The 12,401-nt window shown below is 35.5% G+C and overlaps 1 non-coding gene across 1 annotated transcript; it reads right to left on the bottom strand.

Moving 5' to 3' along the window:
- Positions 1-7,370: 7,370 nt before the first annotated feature.
- LOC127802921 (small nucleolar RNA snoR60) lies at positions 7,371-7,444 on the bottom strand. The gene has a single exon (XR_008023371.1). It is a non-coding gene; the product is annotated as a small nucleolar RNA snoR60 (small nucleolar RNA).
- Positions 7,445-12,401: the final 4,957 nt, after the last annotated feature.

Below are 12,401 nucleotides of genomic sequence, written 5' to 3'. Positions count from 1 at the left end.
TTTATTTTTTCTGACCACTTTAAGCTAACCCGAGGTAAGCCAAAGTAACTGTGGTTAGGAAATTGAAGCGTGATGGTTAAGGAAAAAGGACAGCAAAGAAGATCGACCTTAAGCATCGACGTATTTACGATTCACCCTCTGATTCCCGTAATCCGAAAAATCTGGGTATTAAATAAGGAAGAATGATACGGTGCGCGCGCCCTCTGGGCATACCATGTGGCCCCTCCTATCAATCATCAAACTTATTATTACATTGCACTTAATCGAATAATAAACAATGAAATTTAAAAATTCATGGAAAAAACACTAAATTTGTGAAGCTATAATTAGAATAATTTTGAATTATACTTCACAATTTTTTAAATCAATGAAAATCATTCAAATTTTACAATAAATAGTGGGTACGAATAACAATTTTAAACTTAATAAAATACTATTTATTAATAATTAAAATATATCAACACTTGTTAATTAACTAATAATCTAACCACTAATGTGAATATTCAAATAATTAAAAACTCTTCATAAAAGGGACAATTAAATTGTTTAATTAACTCATTAATTATTTTCTAAAGCTCCGTTTGTTTGGGGGAGGAAAACAATTTTCTAAAAATAATTTCTTTATCAAAAGACTAATAATTTGGTGACAGTTTTAATAGTTAGATTTTCATTATAATATTTATCATGATTAGCTACTCTAAAGTTAATTATATTGATAATTATTCCAATAATTACTCATTTCTATTAAATATATCATGGTTGATAATTAACCATTCAAAAGAGTCAAGTATGCACAAGTTTCTTGATATTACCGTCCTTGTGCAGTCCCCCGTCGCTCGTGCTCTCAATTTCGACAGCATAAGCTTCTTTGTATTTCAAGGTGTTGGCAAAAGCTTATTAAAAGATCAAAAAAATTAAAAAGTCTAAAATAATTCTTTAGGCCGAAAAATGTAAATTCTCCTATAATCAAGAGGGTCCCGTACAAACGCGCAAATTAAATAATTCCAACATTCAAATTTTCTTCTAAATATTTTAAGAAAGGGATAAATAATTATCCATAAAAAAGTTTAATTTTAAAAGGATTTTAGAATATTAGAATAAATATCATTCATAAGAATTCTAATCTTAACAGGTTCCAAAATATATGAATTTTAATCTTAACAGATTACAAAATATAAGAATCTTAATTCTAACAAAATTATAAAAAGGTCAAGATAAATATTATCTGTGATAATTTTAATTTTAAACTAATTAGGATTATCATATATCCTTCTATAAGTAAACAAACACTCATTTTAAAAAATATACACCTCTGATATTAGTTTCAATTCAGATTTCATTATTTTCAATGTTTAATTTAAATATCAGAGTGTTTGCACAGGAATCTCCCAATACCCTCTGACTATTTTATTTTTTGCAAGTTTAGGTGACTTAATGATAACATTTTTTATCAAATAAATTTATTATTGTATCTTCACAACAAGATAATGAATATCACAATATACTCCAATAAAATAAACAATAATAACACTAATCCAAACATTATAGTTTTAATAAAAATTCTAAGAGATAAGGTGAAAAAGACAAGTTGCAATTATATGTACGTGCGTCCGTGCCTGCGTGTGTGTGAGATTGATCATTTATATTAAGTGTTTAAGAGATTAAAGTCACATTCTTCACAATAAAAGTGTGATTTACCAAACCTTATGCATATATCACTATTGGTTTATTGAAAAAGAATGGAAGTGGCTTTTTGGGCAAATTAAAAGATCTAAGAATGAAGAGAGATTAAGACAAAATATAAGTTACTTTTCATGCATTTGATATAATAATATTTTATTAAATTTTTATGATCATATTATTAATCATTTATTCTCGATATAAAAGATCATTCAATATATAGAAAAATTAAAAATCGTATGAGATTTAAGAAACTTGCATTCGAGATTTTAAATTTATAAACCCTTGTTACCTTATATTTTGGTGATTATTATATTTTACTTTTATATCATAATAATTTCGAACTATTTGTATAAGGTATAATTATTTCTACGATTAGATTTCAAATAGGTTTTTTTTTTTTTTAAATCAACACAAAGATTCGACTAACAAGAAGTTAATAATATAGGTATGTTCAATTATAATTACCTTTTGTTCCTCTCATACGATTTCATAGACTCTTGACACAAACTCAAACTAAGTGATTATAAGAAATTAATTTTTTGTTCTTGGTTGTTTGACTAATTAAAATAGGGCCCAAACTAGTATGGTTAGACCGTGTTAGACTTTATTCCATAAGAAAAACTCTTAATTTCTTAACATGCTTTGAAATTTATAGAATTCTTTAGTCTTCCGAAGAGATTCATTGCCTGTTTAGAGAATTACAGTGATATATTCTAATATAAATATAGCAAGGAATGACATTATATGTGTAGATGGTAGAGAATTCAGTTTGGACAATTAATAATGACAAATATGAACAACTGCCATACTAAAATAGACAAACCCTAAAATGGCATTCAAAATATATTAACTTGTGGTTCTCATCTTGTTACATATTTGTCAAGAACAAATCATATGTATCCCCAAGATATATGTCGAGTGGTCAAGAAATGATATGTTAGTGTTAGTTTAATAGGTCGTGAATTTGATTCTTGCCCTACATAGTAAAACGAAAGCTCACACCTGTGATTTATTTCTTCTAGCGTAATCGAAGGTACGAGCACTAAAGACCGCGTAATGATGGTCATCCCAAGAACAAATCATATATATAACAAATTTTGTTAAATACACTATGATCTTCATATGATTCGCGCACGCATAAAATATAATTATTTTTTTCTTTTATGGATAAATAGTAAAGAAGAAAATCAAAAACCCAAAACAACCTATCCAAAACTGCTCAGTTACCAAAAACCCTAGACTTAAACCATATAAGCAGAGAGCAATTAGCCAAAAAAAAAAAGAACAAAACAGACAAACAAGGAGTGACTCGTAAGGTAGAGTGTCCTTATAGGCAGAGAGTTCAATCAGTAAACCATATAGTGTGATAATATCTAAACAATAATGAGACTGAAAATAGAACCCACAACCAAATACTCGCAAGGCCATACTTTTGAACCTTCCTTCCACTTAAGTTTTCCGACTTAAGTGATAATCTATGAAGGAATTAGAGGAGGATAACTGAGTTTTGAAATTGTACAAGACTGAACTGAACGAAAGCAATTAGAGTGATCATTGGGCAATAAAATAGTAACATGTTGCACAGAGCTCCAATAAAAGATGCATGATTCTTGTTTCGATGGATGCGATTGCACCATGAAACTCATTACTCATACACAAAAGGAAGCAAATCATTGTGTACATATACTTGTTCAACCTGGAGCTGATCCGCATAAACCTAAGAGGAAGCAAATCAATCAGCATGATCCTGATAATTCTAAGACAATATTGGAAAAGAGAGGCTTGTGTACCATGAATGGGGCGTACAGGTCAATATCAAACAGAAGCAATAACATTGCTCAGTGGTATGAGAAATAAATTTATTTCTTAAAGGCACAGATTACAGGGAATATTGCACGTAGCAAAGCGCATTGAGTCACCTTCTTATTTAAGCAATTTGGTAGCTGAGAAAAACTACCAACCTGGCGCTTCATTGCAACCCAGTGGCAGAGCAGTAAAACCGGGCAAAAACGAGGGCCTTTTTCCACCAGTTCTTTTCTACTTGATAGAGAGAGAGAGCGCACACCCTAATTATGGCTCCATGATTGGTTTCCTGGAAAGCTGTGCCAAATGATGATCACAGCAGCGAAGAGCAAAGATAATTCGTGGATTGGAGGACAACGCCATGCAACACAGCTTCCTTTCTATTTTCATTTTCTTTACAAATTCCTCCAAAAAAATCTAAGACTGCCTCCCAAAGCACCATAAAAGTAGGCTTCTTTACAGCTATTGTTATCTCAGATCATTGTCAAATGGCTACTTTCCCATTTCCCCGCAGCAAAAGTGGCTTCTTTTGTCAAATGACTTCTCCTTCTTCTTCTATTCACAGATGAAGCAAGCCTGAACAGGTCCGCCCTCATCCAGCTTCTGGGTGGAATCTACGGAATTTGCCTGCAAGTCAAGAAAGAGATAGAATCGGAATCTCACAAGCACGAGATTCTTGGAAGGTTGCCTCAACTTAAGAAACACAGGAAGAATTATATATGTATCTTTGGCCCACAACAGAGATAGCAAAGAGACAGAAACATTCCTTCTTAAATTTAGAATGCCAAGAAAAGACATGACGTTTTCCAGTTTCAAACTTGTATGTCAAACATGAATTAAATAACTGCTACAGCTACTAGTCAAGATGGAAGCCAATTATCAATACAGGCATTCTCCCATCTATTTGGAATCTGCTCTTCTAATTCAAAGGGTACCTTTCGGTTTTAGGTATCTGTGAATGTACCAGGAATATATATGATGAGCCATGTTTATCAATTTAATACAATTTCGAATAAAGTTGGCTAACACAAGCTTGTAAAAGGGAAAGGTGCAATAGTTAATAGAGACTCACCTTGATTGACAACAAAAAGTAGATATAAGACAGAAAATAGCCCTCAAAGATTATAGAAATTAAACATCTATTGACCAATTTGGCATCTGTTTTCTTGTTCCATACAATCAAAGGTTCATAAAATGGCAGAATCTACTTTGTGTCTCAAGGAGGCTGACATAATAAACCGGAATTCCTTTTTCCAATGAGCTTCAATAGTATCACACAGATAAACTGGCATGCATTGCTGAAGACAGTTGCAAACTGAGCATCAGATCATTAATACAAGTCATCAAAACAAGAACAGTTTTGGGGAAGAACAGCCAAGTAAAACTGTAAAAGTAACCTAGCATTCTGCTTCCATATTTGTGTTCTTTTTACCATATTTTGCTTTCACTTATTGAGCAGACTAGACCCCCTTCTCTCTACAAATAAAATGCGCGTGAACGCTATATGTGCTTATATAAGTATGTATCACACCTATACATGCAGGACCAAACTACATTTCCCACCACTAACCACCATGTTTGGTGATCACCACTTTCTTAAAACCAGAGTTTTCCCTTGCATTGAACGTCATCATCATCTATCCCTGTGCCACACACCCCACCAGTGCGTGAGACATGAAATATCTAATCAAGAAAGGATGAACAAGTTACATAATGGAATCCTCACAGTAAATTCTTTGTCCTTGAAGTGAAAAAGTGCTTCAATAAAAAACATGTCAAGCATGAGAACTTGATGTACCAGGCTAGCCTTAAAACTCGAGAAGTAAGGAAAATGCTTAAACTCAAAAGGTTGAAGAAATATGGACAACACATCACAAGTTCTATCCAGACAAATATGTTAAATGACTCGGCCAACAGCAGTAGGACAACACATCATAGTGTGCATAAATAGTATCCAGATACCAGATAATATAGCTGACAGCCTGACACAACAATATATGTAGAATTTCCCATTCCTCCTTCCTAACACTCTCTTTTGTCTATGTTTCCACATTAAAATTCTCATATCAATATCAACATGGTCCCAAAATCATGTATCATATAACATAATCCTAGTTTCTGTCAGGATATTGTAACAATGTAACTTATTGAAGTTATCTGGGACCAAAGTTGACAGGTTGCTGCAAGATTCCATTCTAGCAAGTTCCCTTGGTTGTTGCTGGGAAGGCTGCTTCAGTAACATTAAGCAGAAAGTCATAATGGGTCCTCGTTTAGTTTCTGCCAGAGCACAACTTAAAAGTTTTCCAGCACCTTGTTTCTAGGTTTTGACTTGTGCTTTTACCTCAGATAATGCTACAAATATTGGCTCAGAGTCCATCAATAATATGAAAACCAGAAACCTCAAGTTAACTTACCCATCAAATAGATGAGGATGTTCATAATGTGACTCCTTTTGAGGAATACATAAATATAACTATGATATTAGTTATTCCAAATATCTGCAATCTGTATGTGGTTTTCCCAGTTTATCATACCACATTGTGGGCTTTTTTAATCTATGCCCATTGGCACACAATTATGCCTTGTTAGCAGGTCCCTCCCCTTCCCCCTTCCTTTAAAGTGGCCTGAGAAAGTATTCAAGTTAAGCATCTGGAGAAACAGCCTTCCCCATGTACAAGATCGTTATAATTCTATTTTGTTCAGATCTCAACCTCAAAAACACCAAAGTAAACAAGAAAACCAGGGTAGATCACAACATAAATACCAAATCTCACCATTTTTCTTGTGTGTGTGGGCAATGTCAAGTTTCAAAAAGAAAAGAAAAAAAAAGATCAACGTAACAATTTCTTCTTTTTAAGGCCAGCAACAGACAAAATAAAGAAAGAGGGGAAAAACAAGAAGAGGAATAAGAAGATTAACAGATTTAAACTTGCAACCTCAAGAAATAAAGAAATATATATATACGATACAATAGAACACCAAAAGGGCACTCATAAGATTAACTAGAAGTCAGCATAAAAAACTTGGATCATGACACTTGTGAGTCAAGTAGGACAAACCAAGTATAACATTACCTACTTGGCAAGAAGTACAAGGGAAAAAGACCATCTGAACACTGCTACATCGTAAGGACCACAAATCCCATATTTTTCTAGGGTAGATAATGTTGTCCACAATTTTTGTAGTGTCGCTCCTTGTAAATTCTTATCAACATCAAATAAAGGCTAAGATACAATCTACTAAATTCCTAAAAAGTCTATTCCGTACAAACTTATGTGCTTCTGCTGTCGGCCTATGCCCTCCCTACACTTGAATAACAAGGTCATCAATTTGTAAAACTACTTAATTTTCACAAAGCAAAGCAGTTATTTGAGAAATATAGCTGAATAGAAATTCAAAAAGTTTTAATAGCTCAATTTTGATTTCAAGGTTTAGATATGACTGATAGTCACTTAAAAGCAATGAGCTTCATTACTTAAATTCAGAACGTTGACATTATAGGATATTTCTTCTAGTGAAACAATGCATATGCAGCATATTTCAGTGTCTACTGACTAATCCTTATTATTCTACTTGTATTATAATACAAGAGACAACACACTCTCTCATGTAATCCTCAAAGCTGGATTCAAAAATTAAACATAGATAGCATAATTGATACTTTAATGCCAAATAAAAACAATAATCCATTTGCTATAATGCCAAATAAAAATGGCATACTGAAAAGATAAAAGCTAAAACGGGTTAAAAACATAAAGTAAAAGCTTAAAAAGTAATCAGGGAATCAAGAAAAATTAAGACTTGCGATTGCTGTTGTTGTTGTTGAAGAAATAAACATTCAAAAAGTGTTGGCCACCAGAAAATGTTTAAGCTGAAACCATATCTGCATCAGAGACTCAGGATTGCATGACCCACAAAAATGTCTTGAAGGGGAATCTGAGTAGATCATCAGATGCTTCGAATGCTCATTCCATCAAAAAAAATAAAAAATAAATTGAAAGAAAATGTTAGAATGACAGAGGATACATGCTGACATGGAAGTGGGGAGGTAAACCAAGGACTATAAGCCCCTATTAGAAGAAGAAAGAAACAGATAATCAATTAGGCTAAAATCCCATACTCCGTATATCATGGAAAAGCAATATCATAAATCAGCATCCCGCTTGCTTACATGAGAAAACATAACAAGACAAAAGACACAATTGGAACATAATACTAACAAAATACAGATGATACCTCAAGGAGTCATTTTACATTCACTTTAAAAGGAAAAATAAGGAAAAGAAAAACGGAAAGGAAGCAAAAGAATAACCATCACTGAACAATGGAAAGAAAAAAGAAAAACTAATTGAGTTGAGCAACATCAAGTCATCAACATGACATCTGCCATGAAACCAGGATGTGATACTTAGCTGGATGTCCAGCATCTAGCATAACCTTTGTTCTGTAGTTTCCCATGTTGACAAATGCCTACACTTCAGTCTACCCTAAGTTACATAATAACACATGGATGTTATATCATGTATAAATGACAGCCACATTAATGACGATAAAAATATAAAATATTGCATTAGTTCAAGCAAGAAATCAGGGGAAGTGAGCAGTGAGCAGCAGTTGGGCCCACTTACAAGTCCAACAATATGGAAAATGAGACACTGAGGTCCCTGAAGTAGCTCCAAAGTAAGAATGCAACTCCCATGTTTCTCGGAAACAAGAAATAATAATAATAATAAAAAAAAAATCACAGTAATCAGGTAGGAAGCAGGAATACAAGATGGAACTTGAAATTAAAAAAGAGGATTCTAAAAGTATAACCAGAATTGTGCAAAAGAAAATAGTCAGGCTCCAGCTTCATCATTAACTCCCCGAATGCCTGCCTTAAGGCCCCAAACCTGGAACAGGAAGTATTCCCATTTGTAAAACCTGTATTAAACTTGGTCCCATCTTCATTGTGAAAGGGTGAAGTAATGAAGTTGAATGTTTTATCATATCATTTGACGTATGACTAGAATCAAACACTCGCCATAAGTTTCTATATAAATGTGAACTATATAAGATATATAAAATTATAAAAACATTTTAAAATACCAATAAAAAATAATATTAAAACAAACGACACTCATAGCCTAGCAAGTTTCTCAACTTTACATTTTCAATGAATTCGGCATACAAGTACAATTTCTACAAAGCAAAAACAAATAAGCGAATTCAGAATCTCCCACAAGATAAACCCCACATTCATAAAAATTTAATGGCCTACATTTCTAAGCAAGTAAAACCGCTAAATCATTCAAAAACTATATTCTAGTGGAGCTCGTAGAGGTAAGAGCAGACATTTGGTATATACGTCAGTCAATGCTAGTACATACAATCAAAACGTGACGAGAAAGCAAGGAGATGAACCTAGACGGCGATAAGTTTCTCATTTTAAAACGATCCCCTTCCGTGGTGAAAAGCGCAACGTCTTTAGCCTCGCCGACGATGAGCACTCCTCCGTGTCGATCTTGCGGAATGACTATCACACTCTTGCCGCCTCTCCTTCCTCCACCATTGCCGCCGCCTCCCCTGCCTCCGGCGGCCCAGCCACAGAACGCTGCGCCGCGTCCACGCGGCCCACAAACTACAAAGAGAGCAAAATGCAGGAGAAATAATTTGGTGCCTCGGCATCAAATAAGCAAAACGTGCGCCAATTTGCCACGTCAGATTTATGTTACACATATGTTTAGAACATTAGAGTAGGGTTTTAGATAAAAAATATGAGAGGGTTTTTTTTATGGCATGAGAAACTGGAGGGGATCCACGATCAATGCATACTCTTTGATCGGGATTGTTCCATCCTTTATAAAACTTACCACCTACCCCACTCTCACTTTGAGCGGATGAATAAGTAAATGTGGGCTGAACTTTGGAGTTTAACCATTTGTTGTGCCATGAGAATCATGGGAAGGAAATTAAATAATAATTTTTAAAAGCAAAAATAAAAATTTAATTAAGTCTCACGACAAGAGCCTAGTCACAAAAGGCCCCTTGCCACAAGGCAATTCGTGGCTAAGGCCCTTGCCGCATACAACCTTGCGATAAGGGCCTTGTCGCATGAAGCAACACAACAAGGGTCCTGTAGCAAAATGCATTGTGACAATGGGCCTTGTCACCCAAAGTCTTGCGGCGCAAGTGGCCTCCCGGGCAGGGCCTTGCCGCAAGAGGCCTCGAGACAAGCAACCTTGCAGCAACCGGCCTTATGCTTGAAGCTTTGCCATAAGGAGCCTTACGGCGCCATGGACCTCACGACAAAGAGCTCCTTCTCAATGAGACCAAGACTCCATTCAACAAGCGCCATATGTCAGTAATAGGCATCTTTGAGAATCTTACCTTACAAATACCCAACTACATGACACAAAAGGGGACTTCCGAATTTAGTAAAATTTCGACACATTAATTACGTTTTTATTGTTTTCATGAACAATTATCTTGATCCAGTACTGACTTAGGCATCGGAGAGTCGTCGCGGGCAAGAATTCCCGCGAGCCTTCTAACCCATTTTTGAGTATTAACAAGGGAATATCCTTATGGTGACTTCTCTTGCAATGAGACTCTTAAGGCGAAGATTATTGTGGAAAAATTCTTAAGACAAAGATTTTTAAGGCGAAGACCCTTGCAGCGAGATCATTAAGGCGAGACCCTTAAAGCGAATATCCTTAAGACGAGGATCCTTGTGACAAGATTCTTAAGGCGAGACCCTAAGGTGAAGGTCCTTAAGGCAAAGATCCTAGCAGCAAAATTCTTGTGGTAAGACCTTAACGCGAAGATCCTTAAGGTGAAAGACCCTTACGGCGAGATCCTTAAGGCGAGATTTTTAAGGTGAGACCTTTGCAGTAAAATTCTTGCGACGAAGCTCCTTGTGGCAAGCATTATTGTGGCAAACTCCCTTGTGACAACTTTTCTTACAGCAATCTTATTTCACTAGATACTGAGCTCAAGCAGGTCCCACATCATAAAATTTAATTGTAGTCACTACAAGAAAAATAGGTATTGTCGACGAAATTTTCCCAACGGTTTAAACAACCGTCGGGAAAACAGCATAATCCCCGGCGGTTTTATAAACCGTCGGCTATGGCATATACATATCCGGCGATTTTTTAAAACCGCCGGTTATGTTACCCATTCCCGGCAGTTTAGAAACCGCCGGTTATATTGACCCCATCCCCGGCGGTTTTAAAATCGCCGGGGATATGATTTATATAACACCCCCTAATTCCCCCGCCCCCACCCAAATCTTCCCCTTGCCCCTGCCCAAATCCTTCTCTTCCAAAATGCCATGCGCGCAAACCCTAACCCTCTCTTGCTCGCGCCTCGCCGTGTTGTCTTTGTCACTCGCTCTCGCCACTGAGTCACTACCTCCCTCACCCTCTCTCTCGTCTCGCTCGATCGCTTCTGCTTGCTGCTCCATAATAGCTACTGTAAGTTTAAGCGTGACGTCGATACCAGCGTCACACTCCTCGACACCTCCGAGAGCTTCGGCCGTCACACCAACTAGATCCTCCTCGGCAAGGTCAATTATGCTTCGCTTTCTGTGGTTTTTTTATTTTTGATTGTTTTTTTGGGTTCTGGACGAATCGAATTCGAAATCGGAGCGAGTATGGCGATGGCGAGCTTGGCCAGATGGAAGGCTTCGCATCTCTTCTGCAATTTCTTCTCTTCTGACGTTTTCAAGTACTCCCTCTCTCTCATCTCCTTCTCCAAGGGATTCACCGCCTCAGGATCCGATAAAGATGATATCTAACACTTTCTCGGTAACAGCATGGTTTCTTAATAAGAATAAAACACAACTTCTTGTGCTTGCTTCTACTTAAATAAAGCATAGGAGAGCAGGTTTAGTTTCATGATTAGGAATTATAGTCTCTCAATTTCAGTAATACTAGATTTTGTCATATGCAGAGGTATAAAACACAATCTCCTTATTCTTATTGAGATTGTGGAATTGCATATGTAGAGGTATATGCAGCAGCACAACGAGGTGGAGCTGTCGGCCCTTGGCATGGGTATTGTCTTTCATCATATCTACAATGTTCATCTGTATCAGTATATATTATAGAGTGCATCGTTTGTGTCTTGTATCCAGATTTTTGCATATTAAATGCATTTGCTCATTTTTTACTTGTGTGATAGTTTATTTAAGTTTGTAGATATTCTATTTAGATCTATATGCATGTATGTGGGGTATATATACACACATGCATATATATCATGACGTGGGCATATTTTTCTTTTACGCCCATTTCTTAGTGTTAATGAGTTACCACATTTCAGTGTGTTTCCTATTATTTATTGATAGCTTTTGTTGGCTTTTCTCATTCTGAAATCCAACTATTTGCTTTTGGCTTGCATGGATTCTTTGAAATTAGGGAGATAACGGATTATTGATTGTTATCTTACAGTCCATTTGGTATTAAATAGTGCTAGGTAAAAGTTAAGAATGGGATAAAATAGTGATGTAACTAAATAATACTGCCCCACATTTGGTAAATAAGGTATTACCTGATATTATAACTATCCCATCTTTGGTTTGTCAAATTGTGAATGAGGTATTGTTGGTCATTATTTGCTAAATGACCAATTTACGCATTTACCCTAGGATACAAACCAACAGCAAATTTGTTAAATTGGTCTGATTTTCTTGTGAAATTTCTCTTTGATTATTATTGTTCTTTTTCATTTTTCCGGTTGTTCAGCACCAGAGAACCCACCCAATCTTCAATTCTGAAGAAGCAACAACACCCAATACTCAATTTTGAAACATTCAAAATCTTCAAATTTGTAATTTTCTTTATGTTTGTGTATGGTGTCCTCTGGTTTTATCACCTTTACAAATCTTCATATACTTGGAAAGGAAAATAGATGATAAACAAGAGTTTTTC

This window comes from Diospyros lotus, chromosome 5 (assembly GCF_014633365.1).
Source record: "Diospyros lotus cultivar Yz01 chromosome 5, ASM1463336v1, whole genome shotgun sequence".
In the NCBI taxonomy this organism is placed as follows: domain Eukaryota; kingdom Viridiplantae; phylum Streptophyta; class Magnoliopsida; order Ericales; family Ebenaceae; genus Diospyros; species Diospyros lotus.
This window is presented reverse-complemented; position numbering and strand designations above follow the sequence as displayed.